We start from the raw sequence: 19,694 nt of genomic DNA, 5'->3' as shown, positions 1-19,694 counted from the left end.
ATCTATCTTGCGCTCACATAATATTGTATAACTACTAATGAAAGAAGTGCAGAATGCTTACTTATCGCAGAGTATGGATGTGTCGTACGGTTTCTACCGTGGTGATAACCTAGTCTTTGGGACCCCCGCCTAAGTGATAAAGAAAATTAACTCAGGGCTGACTCAATGGTATTCTGATTAAGAGAGGCAAAACGCGAAGTTATCTTTTTAAGGATCTATCATTAAAATCAGCAGTGCAATTCATTGTCCGTAATTGGAGAGTAATCTTGAGATCTTCTATGCTATGCACATAATGATTTATCCTTCAATAAAGAGAAGTTGGCACCCCCCCCCCCCCCCCTACATAGTTCCGTATTAATATTCAATGTTTTGCCATTACTGGGTCACAGTAACTTTTGTTGTTACCCTCAGAATACAGAGTGGCTACAATCCAACAAAGACGTTTACCTGGCGAGATGAAAGAAGCGTTGCTGTTCCTCCAGCAAGTGTTGCTGTGCTTTGATCGTAGAGAAGACGAGACAATGGTCTGACTGGCTCCCACCGCCGTCCCCGGCAGCCACCTTGCTGGCCTGGAAAAAATCTCTGGCAGATGCATTTTTCATCGGGGCAGACGAAGTCAGGCATAGTTTCATAATTCCCTCCGAAGTTACATCAGCTCACCCTGATATAATTCCATCGTATTCCAGCATGGAGGTCGGGTGTCTTAACCTTAGCTTAGCATGCCTATTGTGTTCATGGGTGACCTCTTTCCAAGGGTACCAGGGTAATACAATTCTTTGGAGTAGAGTGGCTGTGTTGGCAAGTAGGGGCATTATTTTTTGTGCTTCACCATGTGAGAATTTTATTATCCCCTAACTGTGAATGAAATGATGCCTTATGGGTAAATGGCAAGAGTGATTGCAAACAATTTCAAGGAAACTGCTGGCAGGTACTCTCACATTTGAGATGTTATTTTGCCTTAGGGTCATGCAGAACACCTTCTGGTGGCGGTATTATTATTAAGTATTATATTAAATGAGCACTCCCGGAAAACAAAATAATTATATGCATTGTTTTTATGGTGTTCTCGTTGTAGCTTAGAGCAGTATGAAACTGAACAAAAGATGTATCAGTAATTTGTAGTTAATATTATGCTGACTCTTTAAATATGGATAGATGTTTTGGAGTCATAGCTGCCCTCAAGGCCTCAGAAACAATGAGGGATTGTAAACTCATGTTTCTATGTCAAACTAATAAAATGTCCACTGATAAAACCATGCTGTTTGAAAACCAATGGAATGCTTTCATGAAGATACTTTTTGTTATAGGTAGGTAATTTGGTAGGATATCTGCTTTGTGTTTGTTTGAACATACGAAATTGAGAGTCTGTCTTTAGTTTGAGCATTATCTAGGTTGCTTTTGACAGCCAACCAAAACTATGGTGAAATGAATGCAAAGGTTGTATTACATTTATTAAACCTCCCCCAAAATCACATCCTCAACTAATGGACAAGTTATTTGACGCCTACATTTTTAAACAGGCTAAGAAAATGGATTTAATGGGCACTTCAACTTTAATTGCCGTCTTGATGAAATATGAATGGACTTTTTAAAGATAATCCCCAGCTCAGGAATATGAAGGAAGAGAAACCCTCACCAGCCTTCCTCCAAGCCTTTCCCAGGCCTTGCAGCACTACTTTATAATGCCTTACCAAAATGTTAACGAAGGACACAAATAATCTTGCAATTGCGACGCCGGCTGTACCAACCCACCGTGACTCCTTGTTCAGCGTGTTTTGTTACATTTTTGTAGGAAGACCGGCCAGGATATTTTCCATGATTGCTCACTGCCAGGTCGTTCACAGCGGTTGAAGATGTGATGTGTTGTGTGTGAAATGTGTGGTGAAATTAGTCACCATGGCGACACACAAATCTTTGCATTGTCCCCCCCGGAAGAGGCGGTGGTCTCGGGCCTTTAACCCCTCACTCTTGCTCTCTACCTCTCTCTGATAGTGCTACCTCGCACATCCGCCTGCGCAAGCACTCAGCTATGATTTGTGATATTGTATAACACCATATGATACGTTACACCATGCCTGGCTATGTGGAACCATGTCATGCCGTAATGTATTGCATATTATCATAAAGTCATGTATAAAGATAAAAAATATATATATACAGTGGGGCAAAAAAGTATTTAGTCAGCCACCAATTGTGCAAGTTCTCCCACTTAAAAAGATGAGAGGGGCCTGTAATTTTTTTATTTTTTTTTTCATAGGTATACCTCAGCTATGAGAGACAAAATGAAAAAAAAAATCCAGAAAATCACATTGTCTGATTTTTTTAAGAATTTATTTGCAAATTATGGTGGAAAATAAGTATTTGGTCACCTACAAATCAGCAACATTTCTGGCTGTCACAGACCTGTAACTTCTTCTTTAAGAGGCTCCTCTGTCCTCCACTCATTACCTGTATTAATGGCACCTGTTTGAACGCCTTATCAGTATAAAAGACACCTGTCCACAACCTCAAACAGTCACACTCCAAACTCCACTATGGCCAAGACCAAAGAGCTGTCAAAGGACACCAGAAACACAATTGTAGACCTGCACCAGGCTGGGAAGTCTGAGTCTGCAATAGGTAAGCAGCTTGGTGTGAAGAAATCAACTGTGGGAGCAATTATTAGGAAATGGAAGACATACAAGACCACTGATAATCTCCCTCGATCTGGGGCTCCACGCAAGATCTCACCCCGTGGGGTCAAAATGATCACAAGAACGGTGAACAAAAATCCCAGAACCACACGGGGGGACCTAGTGAATGACCTCCAGAGAGCTGGGACCAAAGTAACAAAGGCTACCATCACTAACACACTACGCCGCCAGGGACTCAAATCCTGCAGTGCCAGACGTGTCCCCCTGCTAAAGCCAGTGCATGTCCGGGCCCGTTTGAAGTTTGCTAGAGAGCATTTAGATGATCCAGAACAGGATTGGGAGAATGTCATATGGTCAGATGAAACCAAAATAGAACTTTTTGGTAAAAACTCAACTCGTCGTGTTTGGAGGAGAAAGAATGCTGAGTTGCATCCAAAGAACACCATACCTACAGTGAAGCATGGGGGTGGAAACATCATGCTTTGGGGCTGTTTTTCTGCCAAGGGACCAGGACGTCTGATCCGTGTGACGGAAAGAATGAATGGGGCCATGTATCGTGAGATTTTGAGTGAAAACCTCCTTCCATCAGCAAGGGCACTGAAGATGAAACGTGGCTGGGTCTTTCAGCATGACAATGACCCCAAACACACCGCCCGGGCAACGAAGGAGTGGCTTCGTAAGAAGCATTTCAAGGTCCTGGAGTGGCCTAGCCAGTCTCCAGATCTCAACCCCATAGAAAATCTTTGGAGGGAGTTGAAAGTCTGTGTTGCCCAGCGAAGGTCAAAAAACATCACTGCTCTAGAGGAGATCTGCATGGAGGAATGGGCCAAAATACCAGCAGCCGTGTGTGAAAACCTTGTAAAGACTTACAGAAAACGTTTGACCTCTGTCATTGCCAACAAAGGGCATGTAACAAAGTATTGAGATGACCTTTTGTTATTGACCAAATACTTATTTTCCACCATAATTTGCAAATAATTTCTTTAAAAATCAGACAATGTGATTTTCTAGATTTTTTTTTTCATTTTGTCTCTCATAGCTGAGGTATACCTATGATAAAAATTACAGGCCTCTCTCATCTTTTTAAGTGGGAGAACTTGCACAATTGGTGGCTGACTAAATACTTTTTTGCCCCACTGTATATAGCCAAGCCTATATATATTATTTTGCTTGTAACATATTACAGGCTATACTTATATTTGAACATAAACGATTATTATGTAGCACACATATTTTGACTATGTATGTATTATCTTGAGTTAGTTAAAATAAGATCTATTTCAGTCAGTGTACAGTATACAGTATCAGCGTATCTAGGGGCATCTCACTTTGTATGTGACAGAGAGCCATCAGAAGTGTAAGCCAAGATACTTTCCCAGATCAGCCTTGACAAATTAGAAGAAAGTTATAATTGTTGTTATGTGCACATATTCATAGCTAACAACATAACCATATGTCACCTGTGGGAACTGTACACCTGTATCATGCATTGTTCGTACCACACCGATTTTCACACATTGTCTCAATTCTCTCGCCTGTTTCTGTGTTTCTTTTTACCCTGCTTTTCATTCGGTGAATATCATCCTTTTTTTATATTGCTTCTTCTCTTTGACACCTAAGTGACAATTTTAAGGTCTTGACACTTGAAAGGCACAAGTTCAACATAGATTGTTTCACACAACACTGTAGATATTTATAGCCCCATTGTTATTATTTCTGAGGGTTTGAGTCTGAACAACGTGAAATTTGAGCCTTTAACAGCACGCCAAATGTCACTTCTCTGTAATGTCTCTCTGTCCCTCTCCCTCTTTCTCTCTCTCCATCTCCAGGAGTTCATTATCCAACCGTTAGCTCTTTGCTGGTGAGAGAGGGAGCCATGGCCGTGGCTCCCTCTCTCACCAACGTGGGCAGCAAGCGGGGCACCTGATGGCCCTAATCTTATCCTCCACAATGGGCTGCTGTGAATGGGAGCGTAATCAGATGGCTGGCTCCTCTTCTCTTTAACTAGCTCAGCCTGCCTACGGTGCTTCTCTGCACGAGAGAAGCACTCGTCAAGTTGAAGCCGGAGGTATTTCGAGACTTCTCCCTAACTATTTTGGAAGTAGCGAGACTTCCCCTGTCAGACGTTACAGAGCCGTAATCCTCAGACGTGAAAGGCCTGCTGCCGACTTTGAAAATCAATGAGGGCTTGATTGACGCTGAGTCACAAGCACTCTTGGCGATCATGTCCATGTTGGTGTCTGATGGCAAGTTGCATTGTCATGTAAGAGGCGTCATCCCTTCTTACAGAAGATTGATCTGAATAAGGCGCCGTCTCTGTTGAGACGTTTCTCAATTATTGTGAGAAGTTGTCATGCTGGAAGCAGAATTTAGTCTGCGCTGTTGTCAGACTCTGAGAATAGTCTGAGATGCTCTAAACCATAACCTTGTCAGTCCTGTCTGCCAAATCGCTGATATTTTTCAAATGAGTCATAAAAGGGCATAATAAGGAATGTAATAACAAACTGTATGGAAAGGAGTGAAGAAGGTTGGGTCTTCTTGACCTGAATTCACCCTCAGCACTAACAATCAATCCTTTGACACACAAACACACGCACACCTACACACATTAACACATGCACACACACCTACACACATACAACCACCTACACACAGACACACATTTAAACACATTTGAACTCACACATAATTACACACACACTTACACTTGCATTGACACACACACACGCACATACGCACACACACGCACACATTCACACAATCAGAAACTCAGACGCACATCCGCATGCACACCTCTCGCTCTCTCTCTCTCTCTTATTCCCACTCTCTCTCTAACTCTCTATCTCTCTTCAGAAGGAGGCCTTCATTAACAATGAAGTAGCTGACACAAGCGTGATGTACATCCACCGTTAGCAGATCCGACAGGGCTACATCGAACGTTTCCCTGCTCACTTATTAACAGCTAGGGAAATAGGTCAATCACAAAAAAAAGAAGGGAAGGAGGTAATAGTCTGGTGCCTTACATATGTAACACCCTCCAGGATAGTACTTAGTATTAGTAAAAGCAATACGACGAGATTTAGACTCAAGGCTGAAATATTTGTCATGCTCATATCTGCTTTTAATGCCTAAGTGTTCATTAAAGTGATTTTGGATGCATCACATATTTTATGAATTGCAAATTGGGTTTGCTCCAATAGCAGATTCCAAAACTACGCTATCCCAAAACATTAAACACAGTTCGTGCTAATTAGTGCCCTTTTCCCCTTCTTGAGCCAAGCAACAGTCTCAAGCTAATAGCCAATTAATGAATTTGTTCGTTCCTCTTTCAAGCTGACTAGAGAAAGCTAGGTTGTTGTGTTCACAGTGCATGCTGTGGCCTTGCTGATGTTATCCATGGAAACCTCTGTCTCACGCAGAGTTTAATTAATGCACAGAGACTACTAAGGTCGTCAATTACAGTGATGAGGAAACACCTAGGTGTACTGTGATGAGATGTGTGAGTTAATAGTGAAAGTTGAATCCACACCCTTGTGATATGTACCAGCTTTAAACTGTTCACTCTGACCGGGTGATGAAACATGAGTTTATTTTCAGTATGACCTATTTTCAAATTTGTATCCATCTTCTTAACCAGCAAATGCAAATCAGATGACTGAGCCACCTAGCTGAAATATGTGATTTTAGCGGGGGAAAAAAGCCTTGATGCACAGTATAACTTATGCATAATCACATAAATATAATGTAAATTAAAAATGTATATCAATGAATCCACATCGATACAATGCACACATGAGTACAGAGCTGAATAGCTCCTTGGAAAAAGAGGTAAAGAGTAAGGATGATAGAGAATTGTATGTATTTTAGCCCCTGCAACATTGGAAAGCAACGCTCATGAAAATGAATGCTGTGATATTTTACCTTCCACTGTATGAATACCTATCTATAAATATATAAATGGTAAAACTGTATCCGGCTTGCATTCTGGTAACATTTCAAAGAAGAGTGGATAAATATTTGATGAGGCAGAAGAGATATTTCCTGATATGCTGTGTTTGCATATTTTAAACTTATTTGCTTTTAAGGCTCGGCAAACAAATAACAAATATGTCAATTGGCCCACAGAGGAGCCAATAAAGTTGTCATTATGGGAAGGCTTTGCAAATGCACTCTCTCTCTCTCACTGTTTATATCTCATTTCAGTTGGCCCATAACGTGCCCTGTGTGGCCCCATAACTCTGAACGTAATGCACCGCACACAATGCAAATACAAAGCACACAACACATTGATGGTTGAATTGGTCTGATGATAAGTGCTGCTGCTGGTGATTATAGCATTTAAATATATATAAATGAATAAATAAATGTACACATAGAAAACGTAACAGCAACAATGTGGATTCAAAAGAGAGGGAGTGGGAACCAAGACCTAGTTCTCAAAAACAGTTTTTACACATTTGAGTAATTTTGTTGACCCGCAAAATAGTTTTTGCGGGTCAACAAAGGAAGTAGTCCAGAACAACATCTTGAAGCCTTGTTGAGAAAAAGCAAACGCTATATACCACAAATAGCTTTGCAGCCATTTCCCTGGATATATAGAGTGAGTGAGGAGACAAGAGATGTGTGTGTGTGCGGGGATGGGGGGAGTTCTCTTTTCATTAATATTTTTGTCAAGAGAGCTTTTGAGGCTGATTTTGTTTCCTGAGGCAAAGTGTCATCGCTTTTTACTCATTGTAGTTATTTTTCCTTTTGTTTTCTTTATATTGTTCAGTCTCTTTCTGCAGTAAAGCATAAGGTAGACACACGGTGGCTGTGTCTTAGCGCAGCTAGAGTGCAGCTGGGAAGATCTATAGGTTTATGAAGTGAAGATCAAAACACTGTTTGATTTCTGTGGTACAACAGTACCTATGTTATCCAAGGGCATCTGGTCTTGATCAAGCAGAACATAAGCATGCGTTAATTGCTAAGAACTTGAGAGCCACTGCATCCCTAAATTAGTTGACAGTTTAAGAATATAATTTATTAGAATAGAAGAGCATTGTCCAACTGTGGCCAGAAATTTAGCAGGCTCATTTAAATGAATATGTCTGCTGAAAGAAATACATACAGCCATCATGTTTTTTAAGTGGAACGGATGCATAATGTCTAAATTACCTCTTGTGCCATCTGTATTGCAGCAAAGGCCTTTTAGTCTGTCTGAGCTTGCTTCTCGGGTACTTTTACTTTTGGTTTCAGTATATTTTGTGATTCATGAGCTTGAACTCCCTCTCTAGGCCTTGTGTCCCCAAGTCTATTTCAGTGTGTCACCAACCAACCTTTCACATCATTTGAACCACAATCTGACCATACATGATCATGATGTTACGACTCAGTAAAAAAACAGTCGCAGAACATACTTTCCGTTCATTGGGACTTGCATAAGGAGCCATATAGGCTACTCTAGCTGCATAGGCGTCAAATCCGTTCAGGACGCTGAGTACCCACCAGTTTTCGTCAAGATTCATTTTGTACCCACCACTTGTAAAAAAAAACTTGAGTTGAATTATTATGGATTATTACAAGGCTCTTCTATTAGCTGTTGACTGCTCCATACACTTGTGTGGGCCTTCCAAACGTTCAGCTGTCAATTATTTTTGTTTATACAATGGTCTGGGGAATACTCGATTCTGATTGGCTGCAGGGTGTGCATTAACCCCTGATATACAGACATTTGCTAAGTAGTTCCCGTCAAATTGTGTGTTCAGCCTTCAAAACGGGAGCTGGTAAATTGTGAAAAATGCATTAAACTGTAATCAGAAATCTCCTTTATATGCTATAGACCCTATAGTATCTGTGGTATAAAGGCTGGGACGAATTTCAAATTATAAATATGTACGCTTTATGTTGAAAGTATCGACTGTCGCGATTCCCATTGAAACAAATGGTGATTCGTCTACAAAACGAGAGCTGGTCAATTGTGAAAAATGAGTTAAACTGTAATCAGACAAAGCGGTTATATGCTATAGACCCTAGAGTGTCTGTGGTATAAAGGCTGGGACGAAGTTCGAATTATAAATATGTACAGTGCATAACGTTAGCTCTCTGGCGCATAGCTGAGCGGACTAGAATACCTCCCGTTGCCAAGTCGTAGCTAAGGTCTGTCCTATTTACTGGAGGAGTGAACAACGTTTCTGTTGCATAAGAACCTTACGGGAGGATAATGATCGTTCCAGGTATTAGTCAAACCCTCAGGCGTTACCAGGGAAACAAAGTTATGGCTTTTGAAAAACGTTATATTTGGATTGTAAAACGCATGAAAATATAAATGAATGGTCTCAAATTGCAAGTGACCATGGTATAAGCGGGATAATGCCCCCCGGCGTATTCTGTTGCTAAGCGATGTCAACGTCTTTGGAGAACTATTTCTCTGCTGATCAACACTGTGAATGATAACAAATACATTGTAAAAAGACACACTGTGTGAAGTTATTTTATAATACTCTTTGGCTGGGATGCAATGAAATCAAGTCATTTTAGCCTGAATACATAGGTCAAAAGCACCAGACCAAGTTGCTAGTACCAAGGACAGTATCAGAGTGATAACCTGTTGAACTCAATGGATGTGGTAGAGACCACTGCCAAATAAATAAAGGTAAGACGCAATATATATTGCTGAAGATTTGCTGGTACTGTTGCGAGGTCTTTCGTGTTTTTTGCACTCAAGTGGTCGGCTATTTTAACTTGCAATTGATAGTCGGGGGAATCAGTCTCTTGTTGACACAAAGTGTCTTTTGGTCATTCTTGCTTTGCTTGAATTCTGGAATTAATTGTGGTGGGGATTGCATGAGTTTTGGTCAGAATGCCTGATGTAGGCTAGATTGGATGGAATGCGTGAATTGAATTGACAACAGCCAGCTCATGATGTGATACAGCGTTCAGCTGTGCAAGTAATATTTTTTTCTTTTTCAATCTTGACGACTTTTTTAGTGCTGTGTGTAGCTACTAGCCACACGTTTGCCCCTTCTGAACTCAAACACGCAGTTCATTTCCTTTCCTAGCTCCTCTTGTCTATGTTGGTAGCTTAGCCATATCATGTCATGTTGTCAACATTGGATACGTGGAGCAGAACATAGTGGGTCATATGTCCGATGTTTTTTGGAAACATTTTCTTCATAAAACGTGCCAGACAGATTTTGTATACATACATTAGCTACATGGGAATGCTGTTTTTCAGAACCTTTCATTACCTGCACTAAAGAGAGAAAAAGGAGTGCATCCTCATTATACCCAGCACTTCTGAAAATGCACTCCCGAATGCGTCTCTGTCCCCAGCACATTTCAAACCAAACTGACGCCCATGTCTAGCTGCACATGTATTATGCATAAACAGTTACATGACATCCATAGGGCTTTATGCACTTGCCTATGCCTCATCTTCTTCAGTGTCAAACATGTGTACAGATGTTATGATATTTATGAAACACGCCAGCATTAAAGCAGAACCTTTCGGCTGCATGTCAAAGTTAGTATCAAGATCGTCTTGTGATTCAATGAGCAATAAACTATAGTTTATTAGTCTGAGAGTCGTGAAAGTCAAATTTTCATGTTGTGTTTGATTTCACTGCTATCTAGTTTCTGAAGATTGGTATTCTGTTTGAATAGTGTGGGACTATATATTTGTGTCTAATCTTAAGTGCCAAACAACAACAAGCAATGCTTTAATACACATTAGATGTTGGATGCATTTCGGAGTCCTGTCAAAAATTATTTATATCTAAATCTCGCATCCAAAAGTCCTACTATATTAAGGCAGAACTTCTAGGGGGGAGGCAGCACAGGGACTGGGCTGGAAACCAGAAACTGCAGATATATGCCTGTCTACTGTTGGCCACTGAGTGATTATACAGAAGAAAACTTTTGGATTTAAAAAGTGTTTCCGCCGCAGCCATGCTGCACTGTGTCGTAAAATTACCGATTTTCATTCCTTCTTGTGTTCACAAAAAGGTTGTCTTTGAGTAACTCAAAATAGATTTTAAAATAACAATGAACCTATGATTTGATAGGGGATTCAAACAATGCATTATAAAATGATGCAGTAGTAGTAGCCAGTGGAGCTAAGAAAGAAATGTGAAGCCCACAACTTAGCTAAGCAGCGAGGGCTCAACCAATTACAGGGGTTTGCTTTGAACTCGCCAAATTCACAACCTGGCTCTTGCACCAAGAATGGCCGCCTAATCTTCCCCATGTCCATCATTGGATTGCACCAATCCTTCAGCTCCCCACTGGGACTGCCAGTTTGTGGTGAGCGTTCTGGTGAACACTTAGCCTGCCTAATGCCAGACCCAGGGCCGGCCCTGACCAATTTGGCGCCCTAGGCAAGATTTTTGCTGGCGCCCCCTACCCCTTTGGATCGCAAAATAAATTCGACTACCAATGTTCATAAACTCAGAGAAGCTACAAAGCTTTGTCTTTGAGACTCTTTGATTTTAGATAGAAAATTAAACACACGAAACGTATTACAAACCAAGTAACAAGCAATGAATCATAAATACAATAAGGTATGCACAAAATACTGCAAAGAAATGCATGATGTTTACTAAAGGCATTCATAAGCAAAATACTAGAAAGAGTTCAGATTGAAATTATTGTAAATACAATTAAATGTAGTATGGTTTATCTAGTTTGGTTCTAACCAGAGATTTAACAAGCACTCAACTGAAATATAAAAAAAATACAATGTATTAGGGCTGTGCAGAGGTAGACGGGACAGCATAACCTGATGCTGTGTCACTGGGGGTGGTACTAAAATATTTTAAAAGTGCATCTGAAGAGAGAAGAGAAGTATATGTGACGACTGCATGTTACATTTTAATTAAAAAACAGATGCTTGGTGTGCTATAGATGAGACTAATATAGACTAATAATGAAAATGTGATGAGATTCATTCAACTTTATTGTCATTGCAATGCAATTCAGTCTAACCACAATGCAAAAACCAGTAAAGTGCAGTGAAATGAATATATATGTATATATAGCCTATGAATGATATGTGAAAGCTAAGGTATGAAATATTAACAGTAATACACTTTAACTGCACTTTAACACTGATGTAAACTTTAACAAACATAAACTGTGACACATAAAACCAAATGCTTACAACCACCCTATTACAAAGGGGATGGACAACTAAAAGCATTTTAACTGACATACAAGCAGGAAAGACACCTGTAAAATAACACCTGAACAGGCCTAACGTTAAGTTTCCAAACGTCCCTGATGAATTTAAGGTGGAGTAACATTAACACACGTCGACTCAGCTATTTATTGATTATTAAACAATGTTGCTATTGTCCGAAGTAAGCTAGCAAGCTAACACTCTGCTCCAACAACGGTAACTACGATGCATTAAACTATTAATGTCATGTACTTCATCACATTGACATTACTGTACCTCTATCTTTTTCACGTTTTTCCTCCTCGTTTCCTTCTTTTCCTTCCTTGGGCGCCGGATGGCTTCAGTCTTTTGGACATAATTCCGATACAGTGTCATTAATCTTTTTCTTCGTCTCGGGGTCACGGTCCGGTCAGATTCAGGCAGCTGGCCTCTTGACCCCGCCCCCCTCACAGAGGGCAGGTACCCAGAAAAAAGGCTTCTCCATTATTTAATAGTCTTTGCTATGACTTTATGTTGCTGTGGGCTTAAATAATATTTCGAAATAATAGTAGTAATGGCACTGGTAAAAAAAAAATACATAATTTTTATTTTATTTTTTTTCTCCCCCCGTTTTCGGCGCCCCCCGCGGATGACGGCGCCCCTAGCACTTGCCTATACTGCCTATGCTCAGGGCCAGGTCTGGGAACCACACATTAATTTTCTCGTATTTGGGGCGTGGTTTACGATTGCCCGGAGCCGTTTATTGGGCGCTACGAATGTCTATCATATGAGTCTGTACGTAGCTCATAGCCAATCAAAGCCTGTTGGTAGCAGGGCAAATACATCCTTCTTGGTAATGAAAGAGTTTAATGCCAAAAGTTGCTATTTTTTCTAAATAAACTTGCGTTCTAAACTAGATTTTTCTCCAATATCATTAAAACCAACACTAATAATGCAAAAACCCTATTTGCAACTGTTGACAGACTGACCAACCCCCCAACACAAATTCCACCTGATCTCCATTCCACGCAGAAATGCAATGAGTTTGCAGCTTTTTATACTGATAAAATTGAAGGCATCAGACGCGCCATCAATATCTCCACTTCAAACAAAAATGTTGGACTACCACCCTGTTCAGGCAAAATTAACGTGGCAAGGATGGCATGCTTTAATGTTATAGACTCTCAAAATCTTGTGGAAACTGTGACACAACTAAAGCCATCCACCTGTTGCCTCGATACTTTACCTACCAACCTCTTTAAGAATGTTTTCGACTGCCTAGCAGTAGACATAGTAGTCATGGCTACCAGAGAGGACGCTGGTGTTGTTTTTTCGCCACTTCTCTGATCACGACTTTTTACGATTTTTGTGACTGATAAAATAGTTTTCCTGTGCTTATTTTTTTTCACTTTTAACAAGCTATTGTTACAAGCCCTTCCAGTTTTTCGGGACATTGATTTTTAGCTTCACCGACGTTGTTAGCTGGGTAGTTAGGCATCTAGCTGTTTCTGACGTCTTCCAACTGTCAATCTTGCCTCACCGGGAAAAGAGCCATCTGGTTCCAACAACCTATATCGCCTTGCCGGACAACTTTCAGCCACTCGCCTCCCGATCCCTGCTAGTGGGTCCCCCTCGCTCATCTATCGAGTGGCGGCTAACGCTAGGCTGCTCCGTCGGCCAGGCATCCGAATACTTAGTACATACTATTTCTGTCCAGTGTCTACTACTTGACCATACTACACTTGACTGTGTAGTACGGTCTACAGCTATGTGTAGAACGCCTCCGAACATCGCCGAAACTCCACCGGAAGTTTGGAGATGACGTATCTCCCCTCAGATGCCGGCAAAATTACCTTGATAAGTTACCTGTTTTCCGTCTTGTCATCGTTGCTATTAAATTAAAAATGTCTCTTTTTACTTGATTACTTACTTTACTATTTTACTCTTTTTAATGTCTCTTTTTTTCGCCGCTTTCTACGACGTCTTTCTGGTGGTGACGAGTCAGCCATCTCTTCTTCGTTCGTTACTAGACTCCTGTTGCATTGTGGGATAGCGTAGTGAAGTCCGTGGTTTACTTTGGCGGTAGCACGCATTCGGAAACGTCTTCCGTACTACAGAATGCATACTGAGTATTCGGACGCGCTATATTTTTTGCGTACTACAAAATGCATACTATATAGTATGCAAGTATGAGTATTCGGATGCAGCCCAGGTCACATCCATCCTCCTCACTCTGCATGGTCTCCCCCCAGTCAGTCTTTTCCCTGGTCCATCTCACTCACTATCCCTAGCCCCATCAACTCAAACTTTTTTTTGTTTATCTATTTTTGTGCCCCTATGTAAAGCGCTTTGAGTGTAAGAAAAGCGCTATATAAATTGAATCTATTATTATTATTATTATTATTAGACATGTTGCAGATAGTTAACAACTCTCTCCAGTCAGGCAATTTCGCAAAAGCTTTGAAAACTGCAGTTATTAAACCCGTTTTAAAAAAGCGGAGCCTAGATGCCTCTATTATTAACAACTACAGACCAATATCAAATCTACCCTTCATAAGTAAAATCATTGAGAAAGTTGTCCTCCAGCAACTTAATCACTTCCTGGCATCAACTGGTTGCTATGACACCTTCCAATCAGGATTTTGACCCCTGCACAGCACTGAGACCGCCCTTATTAAAGTTGTAAACGACATCCGTCTTAACACAGACTCTGGCAATACTAATGCTACTTGACCTCATTGCTGCATTCGACACTGTAGACCAGGGGTGCCCAACCAGTAGATCGCGGTCTACCAGTAGACCGCCGACAGATCCCAAGTCGACCGCGAGGGGTGAAGAAGAAAAATAACTAAAAATTTGCGCGGGACATATACGCGCGCTAGCGCATGCGCTGTCAACAGCAGTTGAAAGCCGTCAACTGAAGTCCGTAGGTTCACGATACAACCCCCCCCCCCCCCCCCGCTTGAAGGTAGGTTTGCAATATTGACACTAGGCCGGTAGATCTCGGGAGGTTGGCTACTTGAAAAGTAGATCTTGGGTCAAAAAAGGTTGGGCACCCCTGCTGTAGACTATACATTACTCCTGGACAGGTTAGAAAACTGGGTGGGGCGTTCAGTTACAGCCTTTGGTTCAGGTCCTACCTACAAAATAGGAACTACTTTGTTTCCATTGGCGACTTTGTATCGGAATCAACCAACGTGACATGTGGAGTCCCACAAGGTTCGATCTTAGGACCCTCTTTATTCAACATCTACATGCTCCCACTAGGGCAAATCATGCAAAATAACAATATTGACAATCATTGCTATGCTGATGACACGCAAATCTATGTATCGCTATCACCAAATGACTATCGCCCCATAGATTTGCTGTGCCAGTGCATTGAGCAAGTGAAAGAATGGATGTGCCGAAATTTCTTTCAACTAAATGTGGACAAAACAGTGATAATTGCATTTGGTTCTAAAACGGAAAGGCTTAAAGTAACCCAACACCTTCACTCTCTGTCCCTCAAAACCTCAATCAAAGCCAGAAATCTAGGCGTTATCATGGATTCAGATTTACATTTCGACAGTCACATCAAATCAGTTACAAAATCGGCATATTATCACCTTAAAAATGTAGCAAGACTTAGAGGGCTCATGTCCACCGAAGACTTACAAAAACTTGTACATGCCTTTATCACTAGTAAGCTTGATTACTGCAATGGTCTCCTTACAAGTCTCCCAAAACAAACTCTGAGGAAGCTTCAGCTTGTTCAGAATGCTGCTGCTAGAGTTCTAACAAAGACCAAAAATGTTAACATATTACACCAATTCTGAAATCGTTACATTGGCTTCCTGTAGGTCAGAGAATTGATTTTAAAATCATGTTGCTAACCTATAAATCCCTACATGGCTCAGGCCCAAAATATTTAACTGATATGCTTCCACTACATAAGCCTTCTAGACCACTAAGATCCTCTGAGACCAATTTGTTAATTATCCCCAGAGTAAACAAGAAACATGGGAAAGCAGGATTTAGTTACTATGCAACAAATAGCTGGAATAAACTCCCAGAGGATTTAAGACTTGCCCCAACTCTGAGCACCTTTAAAACAAGACTGAAGACTTTTATGTTTGCTTTAGCTTTCTGCTAAATCTTAAATACATTGCACTTTCTAAAAAGCTTTTTTAACTTTGCCTTTATTTTCTATTTTAATACTTAATACTAATCTATTATTTTATTGTAAGACAATGTTTATATGTGAAGCACTTTGAGTCTGCCTTGTGTATGAAAAGTGCTATATAAATAAAGTTGCCTTGCCTTGCCTACTTAGAACACTATCTAAGGCCACGTTCACATCTAGCGTTTTTTGTAATAGGGAAAAGTTAAGCCTACCGTTTTTTCAACAAAATTAAAAGCTGGCAGCGTTTTTTGCCCTAAAAGCGCCGAGAGCGTTTTTTCTATCGCCTAGCAACGAATCCATTCTAGACCCGACGTTACTCGCCTACTACGTTTCCAGGATAGAGCCCATTAGACATGTCGTAGATCTCGAAATGTTCTGTAATTACAACTATTAATCGCTACGACGGCACTTTCCCGAGTGGTTCGTCTGCCATTGTTTCTTGTTTTGACAGTTGAGAGTTTCCTCCGTGACGAAGTGTCAATGTTCCGCTTGTGATTGGTCAGGTGCCCAAAAGACGCCTGACGTCGGCCGCTTGCATCCTGAAAGTTTAACTTTTTTCAATGCTCCGTATGGCAGAAAAAAACGCTGGGAGAGGCGTTTAAAAAAACGGCCATGACTTTTTCCAAAACACGTCGAGATTAAAGTCGACATGACATTTCAACTTTATTCTCGACATTTCGAGTTTAATGTCGACATGTTGACTTTAAAGTCGACGTGTCGATTTTAATCTCGTCACGGCAAAAATATTTTTTTTCTTCACGTGTGGCCCTAATACTCCGTCGTAGTATACCCACGCTAGTGAACACTGGCTTTTGCGCATAAATTACCTTTTTATTTCTTCTATTATTCACTGTTTGGTTATTGAATGTTAATGTCCATTTTCTAATGTACAGCTCTGTAACGATATTGATTGATTTTCTTAATAATCTTATGTGACAATAGAATGTAATACGATATATTCCACTGGGAAGGTGGTTAGCTATTAACAAGGTTGATTATGTAGATCAAAATAACTATCCAAATAATAATTGAGTATTTATTTATTTTTAAACACCCTCTTTGTCCCATTAGATTGCAATTACATTAAAAATATCAATGAATGACCAGACTCCCGAAACATCAGCATTGTCATCTATTTGCCATCTACCTGAATTAAAATTCTCACACAGCTGCAGTTCATTCTGTGTTGATAAGGTTTATTGGACTACGTTACCCATGAGGCTTAGCGCCAGTTGGAGGGAAATAGCCTACGTGAGAGCTATGAGCGTGTACAGTTGTTGGACTGCTAATGCAATAAAACATGGCTAGGAACTAAACATATATGGAACAAACATAAAACATTCTACACTGCGTCGACTCACAGGGACATTACAGTTCACGGCGAAGCCATTCAGGGCTGCTGTGAACAAACACCCACTCCCTCGCATTCACATTCGAACTCGGTGCCAATTGCCTCGTCTGTTGGGGGTTGTGCAATTCACCTGTACACTATAGAAAATAAAACTGGGTTATGAACTTACCGTGACACCGGCGCGCGAATGAGCCTCGTCCGACGCCCTGAATAATTTGTGGGCCTCTGAACCAACTGAACCATTCAAAATGGTCTCCGGGTCCTTGAGCGCATTCTCTGGCCCACAGCGTGAATCAGCCCCCTTTATGAAACCTCCAGAAATCCATCTGGAATGGATCAGGTCATGAAGGAGAGGCCCACACTCCAGATGTCTACAAGATGTATGTGATCAATAAATGATTCACTCTACATTCAAGATGGTTTTGGGGATGATTTTTCTCACAAAGTGTTGCGTGGCGATGTGCATGTAGATGCATGTCACTATTTAGAATCAGCAAATAAAAAACAGTAATTATGACAGTTTATAATGGTTTGCTTTGCTGTCTGGGGCTGCTGTTCCTGAGATGTGACCGTCCATCGTGTGCAGGACATCATTTGTTACTGTGTAAGAACGTTCACCCACCCAACACCGTTCTTAGATTCACCCACTAAGCTTGATTGAACATAATGATATTGTAAAAAAATTTAGTCTGGTGCCAGAAAGAGTCTACAACTCTCCCCCAAATAATTGAACATGTGAATAGAAGCAATCATTCAACGAGGTATTACGCTATGTGCAGTACACGTGCACCCTAGTATTTAACTCCACATAGTTCCCTTTAGAAAGACCAGAAGAAGAGCTGAACCAGGGGTTGGCTGTGTCCTGCTCTGTGGAGTGTGACATATTGAATAGCCGGGGGGTTGCAGGGATGCTCCGCATCCGGGGTCTCGCTTGAGGGAGTGTAAACTATTGGGTGTATAAACGAGAAGGCGGGGGAGTTGGGGAGGAGAACCCTTCTCTTCCAATCATGTTTGCGCGCACATCTTCCAATTTCCCACTGCTCCAGTGCAGCTGTCAACAGCGAAGCGTTTGCTGGTAATCAGTGTTATGGAGGGCTAGCTGCATTTTGGGTGTGTGGAGGCAAAACCATTTGAGCATCATGCATGTTGAAAGAAAATGGTGTTTAAACTACTTTTACATTACAAATGCAAGTAAGGTACAAACTACAATCTGTACAGTAACATAGATACTAGATATGATGTGATGAACACACTACTACTACTAACTACCAAATAAGATAAGAGCTTCAGTGAGATTGTGCCATCAGCTGAGTCAGGTGCCCATGCAGAATATCCCATCTAAGACCTCCACACGCGACACAAGCCGGTGCTAATGACGCCTGGTAACAGCACACTATTCAGTTCAATATTCCCGTAATTGTTAAACAAGTAAACGACTGCTCAAAGCAGGAGGTCTCCAGACCATCTCACAGGCTCAAGTACCGCCGGCGTCACACAGCCCTCACCTCACTGGAGCATGAGTGGCCCCCCTGTGGTTTGGGTCCGAGGCTGACATCGCAGCACCCCCCCCCCCCCCCCCCCCGCCATCTCCAGAACCGCCAAACCTCCCAATCTTCCACTTGAGCTCGGAAAGATGAGGCACACTAGTGCCTCCACCTTCCTCCCCCATGCCCTCCTATCTCGCCTCCCAAATTGGCGGAGTGACTTTCTATACGTCGGTCGAAAAACCCAGACCTGGCCTGGTCTACCTCCGTCTCCCAGGTGAAGATGACCTCCTCCTCTGGTGCTTTTAATTGCCCTTAAAAAGGTGCAGTTTGACTCAGTCCCTCTCTCCTGCTTTTTATCCTCGGCGTTGACAGTTTTTTTCTACCTAAAGCAGAATGATAATCACCCTAGGGTCACTGGAATGAGGCCCAGATCGTTTAAAGCCACAGCCCTGCACTTCCTGTTCGCTCATTTACGACGTTAATGACCGAATCCTGCAGCAAGGAATCTAGGGTAATAAGCAGGGTTTCTGCATCTCCTTGATTGCCTACTTCTTTACACTGCCTCCTCAGAAATTAGCTTGTTGATTATCCCAGTGTAAACCATGTATACAATTTAGCCTCTACTTCTAATTAGAGGTAATCATGCTGTGTACTTTTTTTCAAAAACAATCACAGATATAATTATGATTTAATTAAACAATGTTATCATGAAGTTAAAGCTTTCCTATCCATGGTAATAATCTATTGTGAATGACTGTTGCCAAATTGTGTTGTCGCCAACTAACACCCACTACTCCACTGTGTGAATGAGGAAAAAATATATATATTCTTCCTTCACCACTTCATCAGCTAACACCCACACAAGTACAGATTTGGCACTAGGAGATTTCCCTAGTTCCGCCATAAAAAGTCCCACCTCATCTGC

This window comes from Gadus macrocephalus, chromosome 15 (genome assembly GCF_031168955.1).
Source record: "Gadus macrocephalus chromosome 15, ASM3116895v1".
Classification (NCBI taxonomy): Eukaryota; Metazoa; Chordata; class Actinopteri; order Gadiformes; family Gadidae; genus Gadus; species Gadus macrocephalus.
Note: the sequence above shows the minus strand (reverse complement) of the source record.